At 42.0% G+C, this 16677-nt stretch overlaps 1 long non-coding RNA gene across 1 annotated transcript in view; it reads left to right on the top strand.

The window, feature by feature from the left end:
* Nucleotides 1-12736: 12736 nt before the first annotated feature.
* LOC128324852 (uncharacterized) overlaps nucleotides 12737-16677 on the top strand; it is a 71137-nt gene continuing 67196 nt past the window's right edge. Inside the window, exon 1 of the long non-coding RNA XR_008307134.1 lies at nucleotides 12737-12874. This is a non-coding gene — a long non-coding RNA (uncharacterized LOC128324852). The remainder of the gene's footprint in view (nucleotides 12875-16677) is intronic.

Below are 16677 nucleotides of genomic sequence, written 5' to 3'. Positions count from 1 at the left end.
CCGCATCATGTCTGAAGATGGCCAAAGTCGCCATTGGTGAAACCACGGCTTCATTGGTGATGAAACCATGGCTTCATGCATTCAGACAATCACAAACTCCAACCTCTGGCACGTTTACCTCTGGTTTGGCATTATGTCCAAATGGGACCTTATTCTCTTCCCTCTCTTAAGAGTTAAAGAGAGGGAGGAAGTTATGGCTTCCAAATAAACAAGGCATTCTAACTGAAATTACTAATTGGACAACTTCACACTTATCCTGTCTGAGATGTATGTATTTAATGGATACATATTTGTTTTTTATTTTTTAATAAAATTATTGCCTTCTTACTGAGATTATTGCCTTCTTTTTATGGGCAAACTAACAGGCACAGCTTGGAATCCAGGCCAGTCCAAAATAGGCAAATAGTTTCACAGTAGTCAAGTAACTGCTGTGTGCACAGGATTGCAGCCCAAGGACATATCCCAGAAATGTTTACATTGTGAGAAAGGAAGAAATACGGTTCCTGCCCTCTCCCCCTCAGTAGTATGTATGTGCTCATTTGTGAGAAGAAAAGAAACTAGTGGTCTGTATGTGGCCAAATCCATTGTTGCATTATCAAGGGGTGTGAAACTTGTGTGTATGCAGGTGCTACCTGTAAATATGTGCTCAAGACTCTAACCTCCTTCCCACTTAATTCGATCTTCTTAGCCCTGCATGGGATGAGGAGGAGAGGACTGCTGAAAGGAGGAGGAGAAATGGAGGCAATTCTGATAGAAAAAGGGATGGAGCTACCGAGGGGAAGAAGATATGGGTGTGCACTAATGGTTTGTGCTGAACTGGTTCACCTCAAACCGGGGCCGGTTCATCTGTTCAATTGCAGACCAAAACAGGGGCGGTTCAGTCCATGATTGGACTGAACCAGGCATGCTTCAGGTGAACCAGTTTGGCAAGATAAGGCGGCCAGGTAGGTGAGGTGAGTGAGTAAATAAACTTCTTACCTGGCTGGCACAGCTGCTGGCATTGCCGCTCACCCTCCTGGCAGCCCCAAGCAGTGCCCTTCCCCCGCCTTTACTGAGCTGCTGGTAAAGGAGGGGGGAATATGCTGCTTCGAGCAGTGGTGAGTGGCAGATCCAGCAGCTGCACTGGCCAGGTAATCAGCTCACTTACTTAATTGCTCATCACCCCCACCTGGATTCCCTTTGACGATTATATCCCCTGAACTGGTTTGGCCCAGTTAGATGGTCGAATGGGACTGGAACTGGTTCAGGAAGACACAGAACCGGATGGGGCTGGGTCAGTTCGAATCTGGTTCAGAGTCTAGCTGAACCAGCCAAACCGGTTCCCTGCATACCCCTAGAAGAAGAGGCAAGCGGACTTTAGAGGGCGGGGGCATTGCTACATTCCACACTGACACTCACAATTAGCCAGTCTAAGGGCAGGATTCCTTTACTCACAGTCAACCAAGAGGCATTTAGCACTAAATTAGCACTAAAGAGCCAGCTGCCAAGTGCTGGTTTGATTTTGACAGAGACAAGTAAAGAACTTTATAGACTGAAGAAAACTGTGGGCTGGTGATTACCCTTCTACTTCTTTTTAAATTACAGATGGACTTGCCTACTATTAGCCCCACCCTCCCTCTGCCACTGGATGGGAGATAAGTGATATGGTCCTTTTAGTTGAACTTACTTAAGGACAGCCCTGCTAAATCAGGCCCAAGACCAGTGATGTGCATGAAGTTGATTTTGAGTTTGTTTTGAGCTCGAAACAAAATGCAGACAGTCAAAATATTTCATCAAAACAACGGTCAAACCTGTTGTTTCTATGAAACAAACTTGAAATGTTTTGAGTGTTTTGGCCATAGGGAACAATGAAGAAACACAAAACAGCCCATTGTTCCCCATGGGTAGCTCCTAGGGACACTAAAATGGGTTAGGTGATAGGCATGATGGGTACTACCTACCACTCAACCCAGAAAAGAAATGGACAAGCAAGCAATTTTAAACTAATTATTAACTCCCCCCCCCCCAAAAAAAACCACTCCTATGGAAACCTAAAATTTGTTAAAAATCACCTGCTTGCCCTTTTTTTTTTTTTTTTTTTGGTAGGTAGCACCTGTCATGCCCATCATGGCTGTACCAAGAAGATGCATCATGGCTGTACCAAGAAGAGCTGGTCATGTGGTAGCTTGTCCCCTAAGCTAAGCAGGGTCCACCCTGGTTGCATATGAAAGGGATACCAGAAGTGTGAGCACTGCAAGATATTCCCCTTAGGGGATGGAGCCACTCTGGGAAGATCATCTATGTTCCAAGTTCCTTCCCTGGAATCTCCAAAGCAGGGCTTCCTGCCTGCAACCTTGGAGAACCTGCTGCCAGTCTGTGTAGAGAATACTGAGCTAGATGGACCTATGGTCTGAGTACATGGCAGCTTCCTATGTTCCTATGTTCCCAATGTCCTAGTGGCCTCACATTTCCTGATACTTCGAGGAAGAGCTTGAAGAACGATATCACTAAGCATGAGTTTATGGAAATGAAAATAACAATGGTGATGTATGCAGTCAAGATGGGACCAGCACTGCCTGATAAAATGCCCCTCTTGTTTTTCAATAAAGTTATTCAGTTTTCTAAATGCATCAGGTAGTGGTATCAAGCGAGGTGAAATGCATTGATTGGAACCTAATGCTTCTTCTGAGTTTAATGAATCTCTATTTTAAGCGGGGGGGGGGACGATTTCTTTTGGTATTGGGGGGATATTCTTTTTGCATCTATACTTCTCTGTCCTCAGTAGATGCATGCTGTTAAGCTTAAGAGAGAGCACTATTATTCCAGGTTCCAGAAAAAGGAAACCACCAAGGATCAGAATTTGTGGTATCTGGGTGGCAATCATGGGCATAGTGTCCATTGAACAAGGGGGGGGCACATGTCCCCAGACCTGGAGGGTTGGGGGCCCCACAGGGCCCCACAGGGCTTGGGGTGCACCATGACACTGATACCCTTTCCATGCCAGGTGCTGGTGCCCTGCAGCTGGGGTGTGTGCCACGTTGCACCCTCACAATTGGAAAAAGTGTGCAGGGGCTTCCTTTTTCATCCCCCCCCCATGCTTCCTTCTCCCAGCAGAATGCCCCTTGACACTGCTCTGCCCCTGGCCACCATGCAGGACCCGCTGGAGGAGAGGCTGCTGGGCCCCAACCCACCGCTGCCCCTGGTTGAGGAGGACAGTGACCCCTGGTGGCCCTGTGCCCAGCCCAACTCCATGCAGTCGAGCCAGCACTGCTGCTGGCCACATTGGCAGCCACCCTCCCACACCAAAAGGCTCATCAAATGATGAGTTCAAGAAATGGGGAGGGGAAGGCTTGGTGGGGTTAGGTTGCCCCACTCCCTTGCATCTGACATCAGGCACAGGGGGCATGGCTTGGGGCTAAGGGGAGCACATACTTTTTTATGCATGAAGGTGGCCCTTTGGAGGCCCACAGTCCCCCAGCCCCCTGGAACCTCGCTACACCCTGGTGGCAATGGCTAAGACTGATGGAGGTATATGAATCACCTTTCATGTGTTCTGCAACTTTCCATAATTCTGCCGCTTCTGTTCTTGTGATAGTTGCATGTTTTGTAAGGTGTTGGGGTGACAGCAAGGAAGGAGGGGATAGAGAGAAGCTTGGGGAGAAAAGCTGGTCTTGCAGTAGCAAGCTTGAATTGTCCCCTTTGCTAAGCAGAGTCTCCCATGGCTTACATTTGGATGGGTGACTATTTGTGAGCACTGTCTGCTGTAAGATATTCCTCTTAGGGGTTGGGGCTATAGCTCAGTGGAAGAGCATCCGCTTGCATGCACAAGGTCCAACGTTCACTTCCTGGCATCTCCAAGTATGGCATGGGAAACCGCTGCCATTCAGTGTAAACAATACTGAGCAAGATGAATCAATAGTCTGACTTGGTATAAGGCAGCTTCCTATATTTCCTGTGTTTAAGCTTGCCTGCTTCTAAGTTGTTCTCTCTCTTTCGGCTGCCCCAACTACGCTGTAGCAAAGCTACAAACATTCTCAGAGGCACTCTTACCCCTGGATGTTTCTGCTAATGCATATGTGCATAAATATACCTGGTTTTATATCCTTGTATGCTCAGTTGCTGTTTGTGCCCTCAAGAGCCCATGTGTTAAAAATACTGTGTGTGTCATGGTGTGGGTGTGTAGGGGGGGTGATGCTTAATTTGCAGTGGGTGGGGGGGACATAGGAACATAGGAAGCTGCCATATACTGAGTCAGACCATTGATTTATCTAGCTCAGTATTGTCTACACAGACTGGGAGTAGCTTCTCCAAGGTTGGAGGCACAAATCACTCTCAGCCCTACCTTGGAGCCTAAAGGGCTCCAAAGGCCCTTAGGTCCAGGCTCCAAAATTACCTAGGTGCACCTCTGAACATTCTAAGCAACACAAAGGATGGTGTTCATCCATGCCGTAGGCACTATGCATTGGAATAACCCAGGGATCTATACACTGGGATGTTTTCCTCACTCTCCGTGTCTTTTGTTGATTGAACAAGAGCAGCCTGTTAGGGAACAACACAATTGGAGATACTTCCTTTAAAGGTAGAGAAAGGGAGCTGGCAGCATTAAAGAGAAACTTGCACTGACTCACTGGCTCACTTTTATGCACTCACTGAATAACTCTGGCAAAATCACTACCTTTCAGGCTCATTTCCCATCTGGAAAAGATGTATTATTTCCAGGATACACTGCAGGCTGTTATAGGGCTGAATGATAACATCAGCAATCCCTTTGCATACCTCCTTCGATATAAATAATTGCAATGGTACCATAAAAATAATCTTCATAAGAATGATTAAGGATGATTCCTCTCTTGGAAGCTTACTCATGAAAATGACACAGTTGTAAAATACAGTGGGCCAGTTTGGATCACATATCTGAGGTGGTTCTGCCTACATGGGATTAGGGACATGCATGAGCATGTCCTGCTTCCCCTCCTGGAATGCCACTGCCCTTCTTCAAGCCACCTAGGGGCTGGTTTGCCTGCACCATCCCTTTACATGTGGTCAAAAAGAATGAACCATCTGCCATGGGGTTATGAAAAAGGGAATGGAGCACTAGGAAGGGACAATGAGATATGCTTGGGCACAGCCCAAATCACATGTGGGTGGGATCATCTCAGACACATAATCTGTACCAGTACAGTATTATTTTGCAGCAAATTATCTTTCCAACCTCATTATCTTGAAATACCAAAGGGCATTTACAGTGGCATATTTTAATATTTTACCCTTGGCTTTGCTCTTGAGGGCTGGTATTGGAACATCCCACTTCCTAAACACACAACATATTTCCACATTCACATGTATAAGATCTTGGGTCAAATAAAATATTTATTGTTACGGTCAAAGACCAGCTTCATGTAGTAAATACAATAACACCAGCAATAGATTGGGTCAATAATACTATTATTTTAAATGTGTGTTTCACTGAAGGTGTCCGAGAGCGACATCACCATCTGATTCAGACATTAAGATCAATGTGCTGCCTGTCCTTGACTTCCTTTACCTATTAAGAGCTCTTCTTAATTTTCTGAAAGGCATGTTCTTTCCCCATGCTACTTATTAGGGATGATGTGAACACATATTTTTCACACCATCACAGATTTTTAATCTAAACATTAAGTCCCTTCTCTTTGCCAATAATCAATGACCGCTACCAAGTAGCTTTTAGCCATGAGAGTTAAACAGAACATCTATATTTAGCAGCAGCTTGCCAGTTTTTAATACAAATATGTTGTACGTCAGCTCAGATGCTACTGTGACAGAAGTAATTATTTTGTGGCATAATGATTATACACTTCCTGTATCAAATGGGAGAAGGTTGGACTAGATGATCTAGAAAGCACCTTCCAAAATCATCATCATCATATAATGATTTCAGAATGCTGGTTTGGCTTCGATGCTCCCTTGCTGTTCACATCTCTTAATACTTGTTTTTTAAATTACTGTTTAATTCCAAGGGCAGACTCCTGCCTCTCCAAAAACAAGACATTCTCACCAGAATCCATAGATTGTGTTCACAGGGATTAACTATGCATATTAATCCTGTTTGACTTCTAGACAAATCCCATAGCAGGTCATGAGGATCATCTATGGAACCATATCTGAGACAATTAACAGATTATGAAACATGATACGGTTTTAGGATAACATGCAGCATACAAATAAAAACTTCAAGTTCATTTGTTCAAGAACGAGAGAAAAAAAAGATTTCTGGCATTATTTCCTGGGGAAAAATATACCAATGACAGCCAGATTTCATTAATCTGTATTATTTGAATTTCAAAGGGAGTGAGGATTAAAAATAAATTGGACTGAACTAACATAGCACTTTAAATTCAAATACCACGCGTTCACCCTGGGGGCCTGGTGATCTACCTAATGCTTAATTACATTAGATATGAAACTGACAGAGGCTTCCAAGGTGATAAAGACCATCCATTATGATTTATATTATTTATGCTGCAGTAGCATGTACAGTTCCCAATTTTAGATCAAGCCCCCGGTGTGCTAAGCAATCTATAAATGACTACAGAAGTGGATTTTAAACTTTCTATTCTATTATACCTCATGAGCAAACTTCTCAGAAACTTTAGCCCTGTTCAGACATTATGTTTGATGTATGCATAGATGTCTGCACACACATACATGAATGTGTGAATGACTGTACATAAGCTCATTTGTGGAGGGGGGACCAGAGATGTGCTGTTTGAGAAAAAAATTCTGAAATTTCTCCTGGGAAGGAACCTTAGACATTCCTCTGATTTTCAGTTTCTCCTTGAAAGAAACCCTGACATTCATTTTCAGCTTGTACTTGGGAGAAATTTAGGTTCCAACTTTAGCAAAAACAACAACAATCCAGGAGTATTTTAAATAAATTCTCACTCCGAAAAGGTATGCCCAATTCAAATTTTGTTTTGCTTGTGAAGTGAGCTGTTTCACTACCATGTTATTGTGCTGTAATCACACACACACACACACAATACCACCTGATATGTGTATCTCTAGGTGCTGTACACAATTTAGAACACAACAAAGTAAAAAATAAATAAAACAATGTCACAGGATAAAAAAGTTAAAACAATTTCATGTGATGAAAATAATTAAACTGTTTACAATTCATTTCAGTTAAAAGCCTGAGAAAAACAGATGTCTTCCAGTTTTCATTCATCGCTCCTTCTCTCCAAACCTGTGCAGCTCTCAAAGATTTATATTTTTGAGAGTCACGGTTGGCTTCAGAGGGAAGGGGAGATCAACAAAAATCGCCTCTCCTGAGTAGCACATACAGCATCATTGTTCCAGCACTTCATTTGTCTGGATGTTGGTTATTTCACTTACAATTTACGGAATATGCACAAAAATCCATTCCGAATTCAGAACTCCTGCCAGATTTCAAATGGTGAAGAATCCAAAGGATATTGGAATAGCAGAACAATAACTAAAGATATCTATTCATTATTTTTTCTCCTTTTGGTTTAGGCTTAATATTCAATTATCCAGAGAAAAAGTAAATATAAGTGTTAGGGGTCAGTGAAAGACTGAGATAATGCTCAGTGATACAGCATCTACCTTGCTTGCAGAAGGTCCCAGGTTCAGTCCCTGGCAGCATCTCCAGGTAGGGCTGGGAAAGATTCCTGCCTGAGTGCTGCTGCCAGTCAGTGAGCATGGACAAGATAGAATTAAGATGGACCAATCGTCTAACTTGGTATACGGTAATCTTATATTTATATTATATTTCTATAAAACTAGTATTGGCACAGACATTTTTAAAAATTCAAAGCAAATGTCATGGACCCTCCCAAGGCAAAACATTTCCAATGTTTTGGGAATAGTCCTAGCCCCAAGTCCTGACTCCCCAGGCCTGCACAACAGGCCAGGAGAGGCTTAATGGAGTAGAGAAAAAGTGCTAGACTGGGCCAGAGGACTGCTCCTTTAAAAATCTCTCTGCTCTCCAGGCAAAGAAGTGGAGCCTGGAAGAAGTAGCCTTAGCCTGAAAGTGTTTAAAGATTCCACCTCACCTCTGGCCCTTCTGAGAACAGGTTGATCATTGGGAGCTGTCCAAGGTGCTAAAACTTTCCTAGCCAGCTCCTGATTGCAAGACAGGACATAAGCCAGTTTCTATGAAATAAGTGAAATTTCTCAGGGGATTTCTGTACATCCCTAAAACAAACATATTTTCAGCTCTATGCAATAAGAGCAACTAGAAAAATATATGTAGAGGACAAAGTGGTGGTGACAGAACAAGAGCACACAATAAACAAACAGGTTTGGAAACAATTAATGACATCATACCAGCAATCAACATGAGATTCCAAACATGTCTAGCATACTCCAAACTAGACGATCTTAACAATAGGCCAGCCATTTCCTGTAAGTGTGATGAATACCAATTTCATATGAACATTCTCATTGATTAATGATCTTGGCAGGTAAGGTGTCCTCTCTCTGTAGGCTTCCCAAAGGCCTCATACAACACTGTTGTAGAGGCTTCAAACACTGTTTGTGAAATTCTGTTCCATGTGAAACCTCATATTTCATAGAGACGAAAGTTTGGGCGGTATATAAATTTGATAAATAAATAAATACATAAATAAATTAATTAAATATTTGTGTCTGCTGAATAATCCCACTGTATTTTATGATATCCCATTAGTCCATTCTTTTCCCGACTTCAGAAATATGGGATTCAATGCAATATTCACTCTTTTATGTGCCATATGTCATGAGATGCCAAATTTAGAAAAATGCACTCTATAGTCCTTTGGAACTCCAATGTTTTGTGGAGGATGTGGCTTTTGGGAAACCTACTCAAAGAGGGCTTCTGACCTGCCTAAGGTAATCCATCAATGATAATTTTCATATGAAGAATTTTCAGATGAAGTCACTGTGTTTTTATTTGGCTGTCCAGTTATTGACATCATTAGCTTTAAAGTTCAATAGATATTGGCTATGCCATATGAAAAGGTTTCACAATTAGATATGTCATGTGAAACTTCTTGGGGGGGAAATATGTTTAAATAACTACTTCTTTGGAGATTAAAAATAACCAGGGATTTTTAGCAGAAAATCAGAGGAAAACTTGTGAAATTTTGATGGAATGGAAACAGAGATCATTCCATCCCTCGTAGAAGCTCTGGTGTACATGGGTGAAAGCATTTTCAATTTAATTAAATACTAAAAGGCCAAATTACCTAACACCAGTCTATGTTCTATTATCACAAAGAAAACAATGCCTGAAATGACGTTACACACATACAAATAAATATTTGTTCGTTTATTTATTTAACATAATTCTATACTGTCCAAAACTCACATCTCTGGGTGGTTTCCAACAAGCCAAAGTTAAACCATTAATTAAAATAAATGACAACAGAAACCTTAAAAAAGTAGTTAAAACAAAATAGATGATGTAATGAAAGTTAAAGCATTACAAAGTTAAAGCATTACATTTTAAAATTTAAATTTTAAAACAAGATTTTAAAATGATGTGAAAACTGTCACTGATATGTCACGGGTAGCATATGTCACGGTGAGCAGGAACACAGAATTCCGTTTTACCGATATGTCATAGGCCCTCTGTCTTAGCAGGGGGAAGATTTCAGGTTTGCAAAATCCACTTTCTGGGGCCCTTCTCACAATCAGTGAGAAGAGCTCCGGGGCAGTCTGTGGGGAGAGCAGGTTACACAGACAATTGTGCTTGCTTCTCTGGATGGACAGATAGCCTGCCCAGAAGACCAGTGGCTGCTCCCTGCACCTCCAAGGGTCGGGGTGCAAGGAAGCATTGCTGTGCATCGCCATGCCCCCCCTCCCCGAGCTCCAATAATGCACCGTGCAAGGGCTCAGGGCATTATTGCCCCCGCCCGCTGAGTGTGCCAGCTGTGGTGCAAGCACAAGAAGAAAAATGAGGTTAAGGGAGCGCTCATTCCCTTAACCTCATTTAGCAAGGAGGCTTCTTAGGCGGATTTGCCACCATGTAGTCGCCGGGATCGGGCCTGATCCCGGTGGTTCACATGCACCTGGAAAACCGGGCTGGGCTCCCTTAGCCCAGTTTTGCATGCGTGTGTGAATAGCCTCTCTTTGTTCTAGCTGTCGAGGTCCAGCAACCTAAGCTGGGTGCAAAATAGTGGCTTTGGGGCAGATGTAAAGGTAACAAGTAAAGTGTGTCATTGAGTTGGTGTCAACTCCTGGCAACCACAGAGCTCTGTGGTTGTCTTGGGTAGAAAGAGGGTGCTTCTTGGCATGTTTCAGCCCAGCAGTTTCTTTTCAGTACCAGAACTGAGTTCACAGTTCTTCAACACAAGAATCCACTCCATTTTTTTTTTAAAAAAACCCTCAAACTTCTGTTATTTCAGTTGCCTAATTTGGAGCTGGATGGAAGCGAAAAGCATTTTTGATGCCTTGATGTATTTTTGGTGTTAACAATTGGGAGTCAGAAACTCTTGCCAATCTGCTGCAGTCACCCAGGGTCTGCCAGTGGATCACTGTCTGCTTTCTACTCTCACTGGTCCACATATTATGTAGCACCCTACAGGTGTTTCATGCTGCCTGGATGCTACTGGATGTTCTAAAGTAAATGTTTGAGCAGTTGCACAAGAGCACCCTTGCATAAGCACACAAGAGTGCAGAAGTGCACAACAGCACTGCTGAGAACAGTGCGCTAGGAATATGCAGCAACATCCACAGTGTGCAAAATGCTCAGAGAACCCTGCACACTATGTGGGTCTATACAGTTTACAATAGCATAGTAATAGTATAGTATAGTATAGTATAGTATAGTATAGTATAGCTGGGAAATATTCTCCCTAATTTAATATTTGACTTGCTTTTTAAAAACACATATACACGGTCAATTAATATAAATATTATTAATATTAACTAGGATTAGTTCAGCACAAAAATACCTACAGTTTTATATCTTACTTATGAATGATTTACTAAACTGTTTTCCCCCACTGAATTCTGCTAGCCCCAGTTCTTCATAAGAAAAAAAAAGAAAAGAAAAATTCACTCATTACCCAAGTATGATAGCCTTTGCAAACCTCTGTAGCATTAGAATTGCTAAATAAATCATATGTATATGTTGCTTCACTGGTTTTTGGGGGTTTTTTTTTTAGCAAGCTACCATTTTTCACTCTTAGTGTGAATGCACCAGGGAGCAGGGCTGCAGATATGTTGGTCCACTTTCAGGTTGTTCCTCATCTGAGACAGCAAAGTCATTGAAAAGAAAAATACTGGACTAGATTAGCGATGAGGGAGACATATAAATAAACCCTTTAATGACAGGCCATGGCACACTTGTTCTCCTCTCAATCACTGTAAAATGCTGCCACCTACTGGACACATAATCAAATCTGCTATCAAGGGCTACCCTAATGGAAAATCAATTACTGTTGTGAGTTTTTTGTTTGTTTTTTTAAATGATAGAGTGAGGTAACCTTGCTATGATTTGATAGCAACTTAACAAACCGTTCTTATGTTCAGCCAATCTGCAGTCAAATCGTACAGGTCCGTGATCAGGAGAAATGGTTTTTTGATTTCAGGAAGGAAAGGAAGAAAGGAGATGGAGAGGAGACACAAAGGTGCATTGAGCCACCACCACCCTCAAAAAAAATTCCACCCACCTTTAATTCTTTTCACCAGAGATCATACATTTAAATGAAACTTCTGACATCTTTATTAGGAGATTATTTCAGGCTGGTTAAAAAGTAATTTCTTTGAGACTGAAGGACATAGATCTGCATTTGATAGAAGTAATTGGACCTGAGGAATCACCCATGAAGTGTTTAAGTTTTAAAAACGTAGCCAGTCTCCAACAAAAATGATTTCAAATGGCACATTTTCCTCAACAAAATTAAAGAAAGGGTCCCCTGAGCACAGTGTCTATATGAATGTTATAGCCCTAAGAGTTTCTCACCAATGCTATCACATTTTAACCATAATCATTACATAAAAGGGTTCAGCTATTTCTTCGTACTCCTAGGTCAGACAGAAATGATTGCACGGGGACAGATCAAGTAGATTGTCCAATTCTATGAAAATGGTAGACTTGAAAGAATAAACACAAAAATGTTTCTCTCTTGAATTCTTATGGTGGGAATGACAGACAGGACCAATGTTCTAGATTCTTTTTGGTCCAAATTCCAGGTAGCAGCAAGTTTGCAATAAAAAGTGATAGCAACTCCTTTTTCTTCTTCTTTTTATTTTGCATAGGGTTATGCAAGTGGAGTGTGGTTTTATCAACGATGGTTTAGTGGTTTGGCTTTGTATATACTTCTGATCAAGTTTACAGACAGTGTGGTATAATGGTGAACAATATCCATCAAAGTCCTGTGTTCAACTTGACCTTGGGCTGAGTCCTTTCTCAGTCTCTACCGAGCTTACTGAGTCCCTACTCAGCTAGGAAATTGACTGGGTGGCCACAGGCTCATGGGCAGAACTACGATTGGGCAAGCGGAGACAGTTGTCTGGGGGTCCTACTGCCTGGAGGGACCTTCCAGAGACATGTCACATGACTCCCCATTGCCCTCCTGCCCAGCCCCAAGGCCCCCCAGCCACTTACCCTGTTCGCCCTCCTCTCTTCTATTTGCTCTCCTGGCCAGCAACCTAAGCAGCCTGCAAGCTGCTAGAGCAACTTCTCTCCCCGCCTCTCAGCTGATTGGTGGGTGGGCGGGGCTTCCAGAGAGGCCTCTGTGCAGGCCTTCCTGAAGCCTGAACTCAAGTGCTGGCAGGCCCCAAGGAAGGAAGGAAGGAGCAGGCAGAGTAGCCAGCGCTAACCCTAACCCTTACCCACCACAGTTCTCTTCGGACCCTCTGCCCAGCCCTGCCCAGCCCAGCCCAGCCTTTGCCAGGAATGGAGGTAGAGTGTGAATTCCTTTTTGTGGTTAACCCCCCTGCCCCATATATAGGGATCTGCTTGCTTGCTGTAGGGCTTTGATATGGGGAGAGAGACTGAGAAGTCTCTGAATATTTGATTTGAAACAGATTGGAAAATTTGCTGGCTTTTTAAAAAAACACAACTATCTAAAAGGTCCTATAAGTGTCTTGTTTCATGGCAGAAAATTACAAAAACTCCTGGAACAAACTATATTATATTATATTATATTATATTATATTATATTATATTATATTATATTAATTCATAGATGCACTTATGTTCAAGTTGTTTTGCAACGCAGAAGGTCTGGGTGAAAACTGTGAAGCATGTGTTGTGCTTTTATTTTATTTTATTTTTCTTTAGAAATGCCAAGCTGGTTGGACATGTCCGAAAACCTCATTCACACTATTTACACTGTATGTCATCAGTCAGTATGATTCTGTGATGATATGAAATGTTAAGGAGGCCCTGCACATGCTGATTTGCCCCCCAGCCCCGCACCCCACTAGGGATGACCCTGCTTCTGAGCACCTGCAGAGAGTGGTTTTTATCTCAGTACAGTGAGAGAACACAACCAGCCATACTTACACACTGGGGAGCAGGGAGAATGACCTTTAGGACAAAGGGTGTAACTTCAGCAGCTCTTTCAACCCTGGCATGTCTCATCTATCTTAAGATTTTACCAATAAGAGGCAGATTCTTCATCCACCACCCCCTTTTTCTCCTGAAGAATGGTGCTAATTCTTGGTCTTTTCTCTAATTCTCCCCACCTATCTTCCTTGCTTCAGTGGGACTTACTGGTCTCCTATAAGGAGCAAAATATGCTGGGAGCACAAATTAGTTTGGTTTGGTTTACATCTCTGAGCATGTTCAATCCTATATGCACTTACCAGGGAAGTATCTCAGACAGTTGAATGCAATGGAGTTTATTTTGAAGTATACATCCTTTCCTTGCTATTAAGTCCTTTAGGTTTCAATGAAATGTACTTCCAGCTAAATGTGGTTAGATTTGCTACCTGAGGCTACAATTCTCCACACACTTACCTGGAACTTTTACACACAGCAGTCTTTACTGCAAGTATACTGGGAGGCTTTACTGCAAAATTGAAGTTGTCCCAAAGAACCAACGCAAAATAGTGTTGTTGTTTTTTACTCTGGATATAAATCAGGCTACACTCTAACGAGCAGTGAAAAACCTGAATTGTGTGTGAACTGCTCCCCAATAACTCGCAGCGACTTCAAGTTAAATCTGGCCAACATGGATGTAGCACCTCCATTCCAGAGGAGATGTGTGTTAAAGGGCTTTAAAATCCCCATGTGAAAAACCTCCTGGAATCAAACTTTACTGAATTTGTTCATCATTCTGAGAAAATATACATAGGCTCACACTGCATGGTTGAAAGTCTCCTTTGCTAATCAGCAGCGAGGGGCCCACTTTAATAATTAGTGTTTCTAGTGTGTTCTAGGCATTAAAAGTAGCACAAATATATAGTATTCAATGTACAGTATGTATATCACTATATATTGTGAAGTGTGCATGTGTGTATTCAGTGAAATGTATTTCCAGGCAGCATACTTATTTTGAAATATCAGACTTAAATACTTGGGGGCCTGGGGTGTGCGGAGGCCCTGGACTTAGAGGAGGGGCCATTTTAAAATCTTGTCTCTGGGCCCAATCCAACCTTGCTATGCCCCTGCACAGGCTTAACCTGTTGTGAGGATAAAAAGGGACAACTGTTTGAGTTCCTTGGAGGAAATAGGCTGGCTGGTATTTTGAATCGATTTCCTTATAGTTGCAGCAGGGAATTGGAAGAAAAAGCAGGGATGCAAACCCTGCCCCCTAAGCATTCGAGGAGTTCCTCCTGTTTTGATGAACTAGATGGGATTTTCCTGGGTGGAATTCAACAACTTGAAGAGGAGATTCCTCAAGTACCAAACCTAGGAACTCATAAACCCTCAAGCTTTCTCGATGTCAGCACCCCAGATAAAAATCAGGCAAGGGCAGGTGAAATCTCTTTACATTCAGGAACACCAAACATTTCCCTCTCTGATCATGGAAGGTTAATTTCTATAATTAGCCTTCAAGAATGCAAAATGTGGACTTTTTGGGCACCAGGCAGTGGTGGTAACTGCAGAAGGAAGCTGGAAGGACTTTTCATCGAAGATGGAAAGTAGCATGTGCATTGAACACATTTTTACCTGGCATTAACCCCATAGATTCCAATAGGATGTACCAGTATGCATTGAATTACAGCCTCAGTCAAAACAATATGCATGACAATTGAATTCCTAATTCTTCCAATCCACTAGATGGTTTTTGCACTCTAAATTAGGCTCCCTTTGAAACAGTACTCTCTTTTCCCATGGGCAATGCTTCTGTGAATAGGGCAAGCTTTTTCCTTTTTCAATATGGCCTGTTGGAGAACAGGAATAGCTGGTTTCTTTTATCAAGCATAGTCCATTTTCAATCTGAATTATTTTATAGGAAAATCTAAACTAGAGATGAAACATGGTCCTGAAATGTAATGATTCTCTGTGTGTTTTCTGAGACTTCAAAATACCTCTCAGTTACATGTAAATTTGTGCATCTTTGTATTTAGTGTTTTATAATTCCTAGTAAAATGGGTAGGAAGATTAGGCTTCAGAAATGCATATTCATTTGAAGAGCACAAGAGTCCAAATCAGGCAGAAGAAGTATGTCTTTGCAAGGATCAGAATGCAGTGATCCAATAGGAGACAAATCTTTCCCCATGAGAGCATTTGAGTCTCTCAGGTCCAGGATCTCTCCAGCCTTAAGAAAACTCTCTTTTCTTCTCGCATGGGCTATGAGAGTTTATTGTCTAATTGTGAATATCCAAACCATCTTCAGTCAGAAACCAATCATGGATTGGAAGTAGTTAACCCAGAATTACAGAGCAGGCTATGCTATTTCTGGGATCAGGTGCCCCCTTGAACTGCTGCTAAGGATTATCTTGTTCCCAGAGTGCAATGGGGAGGCATGTGTGACTGAATCTGGAGTTTTGGGGCCAAGCTTGGCCAAGCTAGCATTGTTGCATGCATCTATAGCTTATTCTTTAATTCAACCCCAGAAAAATATCATCTATCATGGTAAGTTTCCACACCGTGTGTCCACACACAAACTGAAAGCTCCTTATAATGGTACTTTTTCCAACTACAGAATTTACAGTATTACAATATAGTAGATGGAAACAGCTTGCATTAAGTTTCATTAGCATGTATGGGAGTAAATATTTTAACCTAATGCACTGTCAATTAATTACCTATTAAGTGGCAATTTGTATCTTTGCAATTAAGAGACAAGAAATTTCATAATATGGCAGTACATTAAAAAGATCAGCCAAGCCTTCAAACAGTACTATTATTCATTCTTACAGACTTCGGAGAGTTAATGTTTTGATTTTTCCTGCTCTTAAATAGATTTGCATGCATTCTGGTGGAAATTCTGTACAAGACTAATAGACACGAATGAAGCTTATAGCAATAGCACTTACATTTATATACCGCTTTATAGCCGGAGCTCTCTAAGCAGTTTACAATTATTTTAGCATATTGCCCCCAACATTCTGGGTACTCATTTTACCGACCTCGGAAGGATGGAAGGCTGAGTCAACCTTGAGCCCCTGGTCAGGATCGAACTTGTAACCTTCTGGTTACAGGGCGGCAGTTTTACCACTGCGCCACCAGGGGCTTATGCACTTAGAGCAGTTCTTTCTATGGATAGATTAAACAATGGTCCAGCTCTTCACCTATCCCTTCTGATTCCT

This window comes from Hemicordylus capensis, chromosome 4, assembly GCF_027244095.1.
Source record: "Hemicordylus capensis ecotype Gifberg chromosome 4, rHemCap1.1.pri, whole genome shotgun sequence".
In the NCBI taxonomy this organism is placed as follows: domain Eukaryota; kingdom Metazoa; phylum Chordata; class Lepidosauria; order Squamata; family Cordylidae; genus Hemicordylus; species Hemicordylus capensis.
Note: the sequence above shows the minus strand (reverse complement) of the source record. Positions and strands in the feature narration are given on the sequence as shown.